The sequence below is a fragment of the Triticum aestivum genome, chromosome 7A, assembly GCF_018294505.1.
Source record: "Triticum aestivum cultivar Chinese Spring chromosome 7A, IWGSC CS RefSeq v2.1, whole genome shotgun sequence".
Lineage (NCBI taxonomy): Eukaryota > Viridiplantae > Streptophyta > Magnoliopsida > Poales > Poaceae > Triticum > Triticum aestivum.
The window spans coordinates 176313848-176327504 of record NC_057812.1 but is presented as its reverse complement, the minus strand read 5'-3'; positions in this window follow the sequence as shown (position 1 = coordinate 176327504).

Below are 13657 nucleotides of genomic sequence, written 5' to 3'. Positions count from 1 at the left end.
GCTTAGCTTTGGGTTCAATCTTGTGGTGTCCTTTCCCAGTGACAGTAGGGGCAGCAAGGCACATATTGTATTGTTGCCATCGAGGATAACAAGATGGGGCTTTCATCATATTGCATGAGTCTATCCCTCCACATCATGTCATCTTGCTTAAGGCATTACTCTGTTTTTAACCTAATACTCTAGATGCATGCTGGATAGCGGTCGATGAGTGGAGTAATAGTAGTAGATGCAGGCAGGAGTCGGTCTACTTGTCTCGGACGTGATGCCTATATACATGATCATACCTAGATATTCTCATAACTATGCTCAATTCTGTCAATTGCTCAATAGTAATTTGTTCACCCACCGTAGAATACTTATGCTCTCGGGAGAAGCCACTAGTGCAACCTATTGCCCCCGGGTCTATCTTTATCATATTAATCTCCTACTAATTAGTTATTTCCTTTGCTTTTTACTTTACCTTTATTTTACTTTGCATCTTTATCACAAAAATACCAAAAATATTGTCTTATCATATCTATCAGATCTCACTCTCGTAAGTGGCCGTGTAGGGATTGACAACCCCTATTCGTATTGGTTGTGAGGATTTATTTGTTTTGTGCAGGTACGAGGGACTCGCGCGTAGCCTCCTACTGGATTGATACCTTGGTTCTCATAAACTGAGGGAAATACTTACGCTACTTTGCTGCATCATCCCTTCCTCTTCGGGGAAAACCAACGCAGTGTTGGGGAACGTAGTAATTTCAAAATATTTCCTACGCACACGCAAGATCATGGTGATGCATAGCAACAAGAGGGGAGAGAGTTGTCTATGTACCCTCGTAGACCGGCAACGGAAGCGTTGACACAACATAGAGGAAGTAGTCGTACGTCTTCCCGATCCGACTGATCCAAGTACCGAACGTACAGCACCTCCGAGTTCTGCACACGTTCAACTCGGTGGCGTCCCTCGAGCTCGATCCAGCAAAACATTGAGGGAGAGTTTCGTCAGCACGACCGCGTGATGACGGTGATGATGTTCTACCGACGTAGGGCTTCGCCTAAGCACTGCTATGATATGACCGAGGTGGAATATGGTGGAAGGGGGCACCGCACACGGCTAAGGAACGATCACAAAGATCAACTTGTGTGTCATGGGGTGCCCCCTTGCCCCTGTATATAAAGGAGGGAGAGGGGGATGTGCGGCCAGCCCTAGGGGTGCGCTTGGAGGAGTCCTACTCCCACCGGGAGCAGGACTCCTCCCTATTGCCTTGTTGGAAAAGGAAGGGGGAAGGAAGAAAGAGGAAAGGGGGGCGCCGCCCCCCCTTCCTTGTCCTATTCGGACTAGGGGGGAAGGGGGCGTGCGGCCTGCCCTGGCCGGCCCTCCTCTTCTCCCTTATGGCCCATGTAGGCCCAATAACCCCCCCCCCCCCCGGGGGGGGGGGGGTTCCGGTAACCCCCGGTACTCCAGTAAAATCCCGATTTCACCCGGAACGTTTCTGATATCCAAATATAGGCTTCCAATATATCAATCTTTATGTATCGACCATTTCGAGACTCCTCGTCATGTCCGTGATCACATCTGGGACTCCAAACAACCTTCGGTACATCAAAACACAAAAACTCTAATTACGATCGTCACCGAACTTTAAGCGTGCGGACCCTACGTGTTCGAGAACTATGTAGACATGACCGAGACACGTCTCCGGTCAATAACCAATAGCGGAACCTGGATGCTCATATTGGCTCCTACATATTCTACGAAGATCTTTATTGGTCAGACCGCATAACAACATACGTTGTTCCCTTTGTCATCGGTATGTTACTTGCCCGAGATTCGATCGTCGGTATCTTAATACCTAGTACAATCTCGTTACTGGCAAGTCTCTTTACTCGTTCTGTAATACATCATCCCGCAACTAACTTATTAGTTGCAATGCTTGCAAGGCTTGAGTGATGTGCATTACCGAGAGGGCCCAGAGATATCTCTCCGACAATCGGAGTGACAAATCCTAATCTCGAAATACGCCAACCCAACAAGTACCTTCAGAGACACCTGTAGAGCACCTTTATAATCACCCAGTTACGTTGTGACGTTTGGTAGCACACAAAGTGTTCCTCCGGTAAACAGGAGTTGCATAATCTCATAGTCATAGGAACATGTATAAGTTATGAAGAAAGGAATAGCAACAAACTAAACGATCAAGTGCTAAGCTAACGGAATGGGTCAAGTCAATCACATCATTCTCCTAATGATGTGATCCCGTTAATCAAATGACAACTCATGTCTATGGTTAGGAAACATAACCATCTTCGATCAACGAGCTAGTCAAGTAGAGGCATACTAGTGACACTCTGTTTGTCTATGTATTCACACATGTATTATGTTTCCGGTTAATACAATTCTAGCATGAATTATAAACATTTATCATGATATGAGGAAATAAATAATAACTTTATTATTGCCTCTAGGGCATATTTCCTTCACGTAGTGCTCAAGAGGTAGCAGAATGCAGCTCAGAATCGAAATTGCCTTTTGAGACAACCAACATAATGTTGAAGGCTCAATTTAAGTTTAGTGTATTGATGGAATGGTGTTCCGGGGATGAAGGACATAGATAGCATGGTCAAGCTTCAACATGACGATGATGGTTTAGACAATCGACTTAGAATGACATGATCGAGTACAAAATCGTAAGCAACAAAGATTACTAAGAGTTGTTAAATCGTAGTGAGGTATCGATTCACTTATCGGTGTCCTCGAGTCATTAACCAGTCAAAACCCATGGAAAAATGGAATTGGCGGGAATAATAGTTGATGAAGAACTCATAAAAAGCTATGCAGTTTTGTGATATTTTTGAGATATCGAAGGGGTAATACTCGACGATAGATCAAAATTTAAGTTGGACATGCATATTGACCTACATAAGACAAGTGCTTTAACTTGTCCAACAAATGAAATGAAAGGAGAAAATATGGTCAGAACCACGATTGCAAAATGATCATAATGAGGATACAAGATGAACTTATCACCAGGGGATAATTATTTTTACGAGAAGTTTCAATGATAAAGTCTACATCGTGTCCATGGGCATGAACACAAAGTTCAAGGTTGACTCCCACTTCTCCAATGCGTAACCATTCATTTACTGCTCTATTAAAAATGAATTGAGTGTGAAAACCTACCTGGTGAATTACCAGTGGAGTATGACCCGTTAAGACTTTCGGGTTCACACAGATTAAGGAAGGCCTAGGTTGAACCCATCTGGGCATCTTAGGAACATATACCACAAGCTTCGAGAGTAAATACAACCAGCTCGAAAGCAGGGCATGGTTGGCCAAAACAAAGAGTAGGATTTACCAATGGTAATAAGTATCCCGGAAAGAACTCCTTGAGGTTTTTGTATACGAAGGACACTGACGAACGATAATTCAACAAAGGATCTGACGGTCCATAACGGAACTGATGTGAGCATCGACACACAATCAGAGGAAGAAACAATGCAAAGGAATAGGACTATAGAAACAACTGACTAACTCAAAGTTTAAATGCAAAGGAATTTATGATTTCCAAATCAAGGGATCAGAAGCAGAGGCTCTGATCAAAAGATAAGTAAGTTGAATAGACATAGATCAACACTCTATCATGGTTTGATTGGCCGAAAACTTTGTCCCGTGTCCGGATGGGACTTTCCTTGGCGTGGAAGGCAAGCTTGGTGATGCGGTTATTCAAGATCTCCTACCATTGTAACCGACTCTATGTAACCCTAACCCTATCCGGTGTCTATATAAACCGAAGGGTTGTAGTCCGTAGGCAATCAACTCCATACACAACAATCATACCATAGGCTAGCTTCTATGGTTTAGCCTCCTTGATCTCGTGGTAGATCTACTCTTGTACTACCCATATCATCAATATTAATCAAGGAGGAGTAGGGTATTACCTCCATCGAGAGGGCCCGAACCTGGGTAAAAAACATCTTGTCCCTTTTCTCCTGTTACTATCCGGCCTTGACGCACAGTTCGGGACCCCCTACCCGAGATCCGCCGGTTTTGACACCGACATTGGTGCTTTCATTGAGAGTTCCTCTGTGCTGTCACAATCAGGAAGGATGCCTCCTCCCGTCTTTAAAGACGGCGCCGTTGCTAAGGGAGCCTTGGCTGTCGGCCAAACCCTCTGGCTAGGTGGTTTCCTCATAACCGCCTGTTCGGCTGTTGCGCCGACGGTGACCTCTCGGGTCATCAAAAGCAACCTACACGTCAGCTCGGAGCCCGTCGAGCAGCTAGATCCAATGGAGCTCTCTTCCGTAAACGAGCTCTTGGATCGCATCGCCGCCCTGGGGGTCGCTACAGATTACGACCAGGTTGGGCTTAAACCCGATCTAAGAGAAATTAACTCTCCCCAAGTCACCCACCATGTTGCCGTGGTAGAGGCGCAGTGCGGCGACCCTTCATCTATTTTAAAGACTAGCTACGTCCGAATTCCTGACTCCTCCAAGCCGGATACCCGCGGAGAGGAGGATGTAACTCAAGACCTGAGCTTAGGATCAGGCAATGGGCTAGATTCGTTGGACAACATCCAAGAATCCGAACTTTAGAGTTTGGAAACTCTTCAGCCTCCGAATCTTGGATTGGGTGAGGTTTCAGATTCAACGACACCCGCCCACCCGAACATAAGCAATCTCTCCCAAATCAGGCAGAGGCCCGAGGAAACAGTACATCATTACTGGGCCAGATTCCTCCTGGTTATGAACAGGATAAAGGATTGCCGCGAGGGAGACGCAATCTCAACTTTCTGTAGTAATTGCACGGACGAGGGAATCCTTAACACCGTAAGTCGTCGTGATATTACACGCTTCGCTGACTTGGCGTCCATAGTACAAAAATACTGTGCGATGGAAAGCGCCTGGAAAACCGAAATAAAGTTTTGGGATAATCCGGCCTTGAATAGTAATCCCGTCCGAACTAAGAGGGTGCATCATCATAGGACACCCGGGATAAACACCAAAAAGCCAAAACCCTCTACAGGGCATGGAACCGTACTGGAAAGGTGGCTTGATGGACCCTGTAGAATTCACAGTACAGAGGACGCCACACCAACTCACAGCCTTAGAGCATGTTGGATACTCCGGCAGGTGGCCAAAATTGGCGAGGACCTCTTAATTCTGGAGGCCGCAGAAAGCCAGCCCGAGGACACCAGTACCGTTCTCACAGTCTTCGAGACTTTTGCATCAAACAATATGCGAAAAAGAACACTCCGCAGCCTCGCCGAAGTCTATCAAGTTGCAACAATAAATCCATGGAGCGACACTGCTATTACCTTCAACGCAAGTGATGAACCTAGATTCCGAACAGCCCGAGCACCAGCCGCATTGGTCCTCAGTCCCATAGTGGACGGCTTTCGCCTCACCAAGGTGCTCATGGATGGAGGCAGCGGACTGAACCTCATTTATGAGGAAACCCTTCAAAAAATGGAAACAGACTGGAACCGCATCGAGCGAAGCAGCACAACCTTTAGAGGAATAATCCCCAGTCAGGAAGCGCGCTGCACAGGAAAAATCACACTAGATGTGGTGTTCGGCACGCCGGATAATTACAGGTCCGAAGAAGTCACGTTTCAGGTGGCCCCGTTTAAGAGCGGATATAACGCTTTACTAGGGCGAGAAGCATTCACAATCTTCCAAGCAATACCCCATTACGGGTACATGAAGCTTAAGATGCCCGGGCCGAATGGAATTATCACTCTAGCTAGTGATCCGGACATAGCACTCCGCACCGAAAACAAGACGGCCGCATTAGCCCTTGAGGCGCTATCCGAAGCCTTAGTGGCCGAGGAACTGACTGCGCTGCGCTCCATGGTTAACAGGGATGATGTGATACTCGATAAGAGATCCAAATCCACATCCTTCAAGCCAGCCGACGAAATAGTCAAATTCCAGGTCCATCCAACGGACCCCAATAAAACAGCTTCAATCGGGGCACGACTGAACCCTAATGCAGACGCCGCACTACGAGAGTTCCTACGAGAGAACTGGGACATCTTCGCCTGGCACCCTTCAGACATGCCAGGGATCTCACGCAGGCTGGCCGAACACAGCTTAAATATCCTAAAAGGATTTAAACCTGTCAAACAAGCCCTTCGGCGTTTTTCCGAACCCAAGAGACAGGCTATGGGAGAGGAGCTAGCCAAGCTATTGGAGGCCGGATTCATCAGAGACATAAAACATCCGGACTGGCTAGCAAACCTGGTGATGGTACCAAAGAAGGACAAATCCTGGCGCCTGTGTGTCGACTTTAAAGACCTTAACAAGGCTTGCCCAAAGGATCCCTTACCCCTCCCCCGCATCGACCGAATTATCGATGCCACCGTAGGACACGATTTGTTGTGTTTCCTCGATGCATACTTCGGTTACCATCAAATCAAGATGGCAGAATCAGACCAAGCCGCAACAGCATTCAGCACACCATACGGCCCATTCTACTTCAACACAATGCCCTTCGGGCTAAAAAACGCCGGCGCAACATATCAGCGCATGATCCAGATATGTTTGGCAAATCAGATCGGCAAAACAGTGGAGGCGTATGTGGACGATGTGGTCGTCAAATCAAGACATGTCGAATCTCTAGTAGACGACTTGAGGCTATCATTCGATAACCTCCGAAAATATGACATCAAGCTCAACCCGGAAAAATGTGTCTTCGGCGTTCCAGCCGGAAAGCTCTTGGGCTTCATTGTATCCGGTAGAGGAATTGAAGCAAATCCAGCCAAGATCCGAGCTTTGTCACAATTGGATATCCCAAAGGACCTCAAACAAATACAAAAATTAACCGGATGCGTGGCGGCTTTAAGCCGCTTCATCTCCCGCTTGGGAGAAAAGGCACTACCCCTCTATTGCCTCCTTCGGTGCACCGAACACTTCGAGTGGACAGAGGCCGCCATGGCCGGACTTGATGAAATAAAAGCCATATTGGCAACAAACCCAGTCCTGGCCGCGCCGAACACCGGCGAACCAATGTTATTGTACATTGCAGCAACACACCAAGTTGTCAGCGCAGTACTCGTTGTCGAGCGGGAGACGGATGGACACAAATTCCCCCTTCAAAGGCCGGTCTACTACGTATCCACCGTCCTCACTCCATGCAAATCACGGTACCCGCATTATCAAAAGATTGCATACACAGTATTCATGGCATCCCGGAAGCTACGACACTACTTTCAAGAGTGTTCCATAACAGTAGCCTCGGAAGTACCACTCAACGATATTATCAACAACCGCGACGCAACAGGCCGGATTGCAAAATGGGCCATCGAGCTTCTCCCGTTCGATATAACCTATAAGCCACGGCAAGCTATTAAATAACAAGTTTTGGCCGACTTCGTCGCAGAATGGACGGAGGCCGAGCTCCCTAAAGAGTACGGCACATATTCAAACTGGATTATGCATTTCGACGGCTCCAAAATGTTGGCCGGACTGGGGGCTGGCGTCGTCCTGACGTCCCCCATAGGAGACACAGTCCAATATGTGCTCCAGATCATGTACATGGATTCCAACAATGCAGCCGAATATGAGGCCCTCCTACATGGCCTCCGGATAGCAGTATCCATGGGTATCCAGCGCCTAGAGGTACGCGGGGATTCAAACCTTGCGATATCCCAAATAAATGGAGACTTCGACGCCAAGGACCCAAAAATGGCAGCTTACCGCAACGCCGTCCTAAAATGTCAGCTCGGTTCGAAGGGCTGGAGTTTCACCATATAGCCCGAGAAAACAATCAAGCAGCGGACGTTCTGGCATGCATCGGAGCAAGACGCGATGCAGTCCCCCCCAACATCTTTTTGGAAAGATTGTTCAAGCCATCTGTAGCATGGGAGGGGGAAACCGCAAATAACAGCCTGGACCCAGCCGCACCACTCGACGCCGAACAATCTGACACAATTGGAGGCTCTGCCAATGAAATTACACCTTCAGCCCACGTAATAATGGCGGTCATCGCCCCGTGGACAGAACCATTCCTAGCCTACCTTACTAGGCAGGAACTCCCGGAGGACCAAAACGAGGCCCGCTGCATAGTGCGGCGATCTAAAGCCTATAGAGTCCATGAGGGAGAGCTTTATAAGAAAAGCACTACCGGAGTCCTTCAAAGGTGCATCTCCGAAGAGGAAGGGCGGAACCTTCTGGCTGAAATTCATGCCGGACTCGGTGGTCACCATGCCGCTGCTCGGTCCCTTGTTAGCAAGGCTTTCCGTACAGGCTTTTATTGGCCGACGGCCCGGGCAGACGCTCAGGACCTAGTCCAACGATGCGCTGGTTGCCAACTTTTTGCCAACCAAAGCCATATGCCACCCACCGCACTCCAAACTATACCCATCACCTGGCCTTTTGCGGTCTGGCGGCTTGACATGGTCGGACCCCTTAAAGGTGGGACCGATAGGAAAAAATACTTACTGGTCATGGTGGATAAATTCACCAAATGGATAGAAGCCAAGCCTGTTAAAACGGCCGAATCCGGACCTGTGATAGACTTCATATCCGGGGTTGTACACCGTTATGGCGTCCCCCACAGCATCATAACCGATAACGATACAAACTTTACCGCCAACGAGGTAAAACTCTGGTGCAAAAACATGGGCATCAAGCTCGATTATGCTTCTGTCTATCACCCACAAACCAACGGCCAGGTCGAACGTGCAAATGGTCTTATCATGAGCGGCATTAAACCCAGACTGGTGCGGTCCCTCAAGGAATCTAACATGCACTGGGTAGAGGAGCTCGACTCCGTGCTATGGGGCTGTGGACCATGCCAAATCGCACCACCGGATACACACCATTTTTATGGTGTACGGCGCAGAGGCAATTCTGCCCTGCGACATAATTCATGACTCACCTAGAGTGCGCATGTACGAAGAAAGAGAAGCCGAGCTCGATCGGCAGGACAACTTGGACGCCCTGGAGGAGGAGCGTGACGTGGCAAAAGCCCGTTCCACATTTTATCAACAGCAGGCCCGAAGATATCAAAGCAGAGAAGTACGGGCCAAAAATTACAATGTTGGCGAGCTAGTTCTACGCCTGCCGGATAAGAAAAAGGACAAACTCAAGCCCAAGTGGGAAGGTCCATTCATAATCGACCAAGTCCTGACTGGCGGGGCGTACCGCCTGCGAGATGCGTCGGATAACCGACTCGAGCCGAACCCGTGGAACGCCACCCGTCTCCGAAGATTCTATGCCTAGCGCCGGACTCTGTGTTCGTCTCCTTCCTCTGTCCATTTTTTGCATTTTTCTGTCTTACATTTCTCTCCTTCCCCTCTTTTCTTTTATAGCCCTTAAAGGCTCATCTAGTGACGCGCCACTCGCGCTCATTAAACCTGGGGGCTTCTTTAATAGAAGTTTATTTATACGGGCTTCACGCCCAACACATGCGTCAAACTTCTGCATGTACCCTTTTTTTCACCATTATATGCATCGATATGACTTAAGTTTTGGCCAAGCTGGGTTGCCTGGCTCCTGTGCTTACCCCTATGTTCCCGATTATTCGGCTAGGCGATAAAGGGAGCACCTCTGCGTTTGTTACCGCCGGGTTAGCCGGATGTGTACCTCAGACTGGGTCAAGCCGAAAGCTAGCGTTCTTAAGGGAATATTCGGTCGGTGAGATAAAAGATGATCTTTTTACTCATTCTATGCGCCCCCAGATGATTTTTTCTGCGTCTTTTTACGCAGTCCGGACATGCACTTTAGGGCATGCCTCCCAGCGAAAGGAACCCCTGACGGAACTATTCTCTCTGGAAGATGTTTCTTACTAACCATGTAATATAACATAACTAGTTGGGCACTTGTCTGGTAAAGCACTAATGACCCCTAAGCCTGGTCTCCACACATACCATGGTTCTTATATAACCGCTATGGTATTCGGACACACTCCGGACCGTCAGGTCCCGAGGTTGAAGCGAAAAGGTCGGCAACGACAAACGATCTACAATCCGGCTAGAAGGCATTACACATGTCAATTCAAAATTACATAGTCATTCTGACTGATTGTATTCCTCTTCTATACCATCTAACAGGCTGTCTAATTTACAGTCCTGCTGGGAATACTTCGCGGCCAACTCTACTTGGCCGTATACTAAGCTCACAGGGATCTCCTTCCCGTCAGGCCCCACTGGTCCGACCTCGGCCATGTGGTTTGGGTCAGACTTCGTAAAACGGGTCTTCACCATGGCCCAGGCTTCCCTAGCGCCTTGTCGGCAGGCCGATATCTTCCACAACCGGAAGCGCCGCCGAGCTCCCTTCAGCTTCTCCGCAAGCTCTCCAAGGCCCTCGGGCATGGAGTGGGCAGGCCATAAGGCTTGGGCAACACCTCGCATCGCCTGCCGAATTCGCTTGTGCAGTTGCATGAGTTCGGGAAGAAGGTCACCCGTAGAACCGGGCATCTCCTCTGCAGGACGACCTGTGAGCATACCTACAGACATTACTCTATTAGTCGACTTCCTCGCTGAACTCTTTTTTCAAAGTTCGTTCAAGCACTTACTAAATATGCCGCGTCGAAGCCGCTGATTCTCCTTCGTGGAGTCCGACAGCTGGCCACGAACATCTTTAAGTTCGACGTCCAGCCTGGTATTGGCATCCTGAAGATCATTCTTCTCTCGCCTCACCTTTGTCAACGTACTCTCACCGGCGTTTAGCCGGCGTAAGAGTTGTTGCTTTTCCGGATCGAGTCCGGCGCAATCTGCAACATGATTTGTCAGATTTGCACCCACACCGCACAATACTAATCTTTCTAAGTGTATCTTACCTGAGGGGATCTCTTTGGACTCCCCTGCTGCGGCTAGTGCGGCCTCTAGTTGGGCCTTGCACTTTTCCAGCTCCTGGGACAGTGCAGTATTCTTCTCTGTAAGAACCTGAATATTAAATGATCCTTAAATCAGTTGCTCTAACTGTTTCAAGTCTCGGGGGCTACGGGTATATATATATTTGACCAAAATTTTCTTACCCGTATGTCTTTTACATACTGCTCCATGGCTCTGGCTAAACCATTTTGAGCGGCACGGAGGTACGCATCTCCCGAATTAAAGGCATCTAAAGCCTCTTGGGAGAAACAAGCGTCGCGTAGAACTGTCCGGCGACGCCTGTGGTTCATGGCACTCTCCACTTCAGAATTTGTGGCAGACAGCCTGTCCGCATCCTCTGTCGGAGGAGCGTCCGGTGCGCGCCTTGTGCTCGCCTCCGCTTCCTGGCCAGACGTTGGAGCCTGGCTGGTGGAGGCGCGATTGGCAACCTCTCCGGATATAGTCCGGCGAGGTCTCTTCGTTCTGAAGATAGCACGAACGTTAATATGCCCGGACATAATAACACCATGGAAGCAGAGGGTGCGCTATACCTTTGCGTTGGCATCTCAGTCCGAACTACATTCCTTTTTGCCCCACGGGGCCCTGCGGCCCCTCGTTGGCTAGCCGCCGCAAGTTCGGCCTCCTGCCTCGGAAATCTCCCCTGCAAAACACGGTTGTCGTCAGAAACACCGAAATATGTGAGAGTGGAATCTCTCTCAAGGGAATGAGACTCTGGTTTCTGTCACCTTGGAGGCCGGGATTAACCCCGGGTAATCAGCCGTGATGGCTACCAAGGTATTGCCCTTGCTTAGCTGATGGAACACCCCGTCGATAAGCTCCACCGATATGTCCGGATCCTCTTCGGAGTCCGGATCGAGGGACTGTTCTGGGTCCTCGGGTTGTGGAGGGCGGCTGTTTATATCCTTTACCACCTGTCGCAGTTCCTGCAATGAAGTCGTTAGACTACATATCTAACCGTGGGAGTACAAAACAAACGGGCAAGCGCAGTTGTTCACTTACCCAACTTGGAGGATCGTACATAGTAAATCCGGCCTGCGGGTTGACGCGGAGGAATTCCTCCTTTTCTCCCTTGTACAAAGAGGATAAGATCTTTACTAGAGCGGCAGCTGAAGCTGGCCCCTTACGATCGTAACGGGTGGCGTCATCCTCCCTGTTGAAATCCCACATGGGGTGGCCTCTATATTGAAGTGGCTGCACCTCCCGCATAATGCATGCGGCCATGACTCCAATCATGGTTAGTCCGGAATGAGCCAACAGTCTTATCCGGCCCATCAGGTAAAGGACGTCTCTGTCGCTTTCTCTCTAAGAGCTCCGCGGACGCCAGCTCAAGTGTTTCTTCAATGGAGCACTGTTGAACTCAGGGAGACCGACCCGGATAGGGTCCGGTAGCGGGACGTCATCTATATAAAACCATTCCGAAGGACAGTCCTCGGACGCCTTCTTCGGGGTTCTGGATAGGTATCCGGTCCCGGCGATGCGCCATACTTCGGCTCCGCCCACTTGGTATATAGACCCCTCTTTAGAATGGGGCACCAGGCAGAATAACCTCTTCCACAGCGCAAAATGAGCCTCAACGCCTAAAAATAGCTCACAAAGGGCGACGAAACCCGCAATATGCAAGACGGAGGCGGGCGTGAGGTTGTGCAGCTGGAGGCCGTAGAACTCCAGAAGCCCGCGGAGAAATGGGTGAATTGGAAATCCCAGTCCCCTTATTAGATAGGGGACGAGGCACACCCGCTCTCCTTTAGAAGGATTGGGGGTGCTCTCCGCTTGTTTTCCGCCATTATAGGTGGCAAGACCGGCTCGGACCGGGACCATGTATGCCTGAGGGAGAAATCCCTTGGCCTGAAGTGACGCTAACTCGCTATGCGGGATGGTGCAACTCTCCCAGTCCCCGGGTTTGGAACCGGAGGGGCGAGGGGAGGAGCTGCGACGGTTGGTCATGTTGGAATGGACCTTTGCTGGAAGCGCTCTGATGATAACTCGCGGAAAGGAGAAGATGTGGTTTGGACCTGAATCCCCATCCCGTTAAATAGGCGGCTCGTTTATATGGCTAGGGGTGTGGATGTAAAAACACCCCAGCTTTTCGCATTCGTTTGAACACGTGGAAGACGGCCATTATTGGGCGTGGAAGACGAGGAGCACTACATTACAAAAATCGGACATTATTCCTACAGGTACACAAGATTTGGAGAGGAACCCGCCTTGCAATGCCGAACAATCTATGCGCCGGACTCATCGTCACTGAAGCCTGGTTCGAGGGCTACTGAGGGAGTCCTGGATTAGGGGGTGTTTGGGTAGCCGGACTATACCTTCAGCCGGACTCCTGGACTATGAAGATACAAGATTGAAAACTTCGTCCCGTGTCCGGATGGGACTTTCCTTGGCGTGGAAGGCAAGCTTGGCGATGCGGATATTCAAGATCTCCTACCATTGTAACCAACTCTATGTAACCCTAACCCTATCCGATGTCTATATAAACCGCAGGGTTGTAGTCCGTAGGCAATCAACTCCATACACAACAATCATACCATAGGCTAGCTTCTAGGGTTTAGCCTCCTTGATCTCGTGGTAGATCTACTCTTGTACTACCCATATCATCAATATTAATCAAGTAGGAGTAGGGTATTACCTCCATCGAGAGGGCCCGAACTTGGGTAAAAAACATCTTGTCCCTTTTCTCCTGTTACCATCTGGCCTTGACGCACAGTTCGGGACCCCCTACCCGAGATCCGCCGGTTTTGACACCGACAATAAGTGTGAGGAATTATTTGCAGGTGTATTCACGCTGAAGAGAGCTAACAGTAGGCACAATGGATTCTCGAGATATTGGA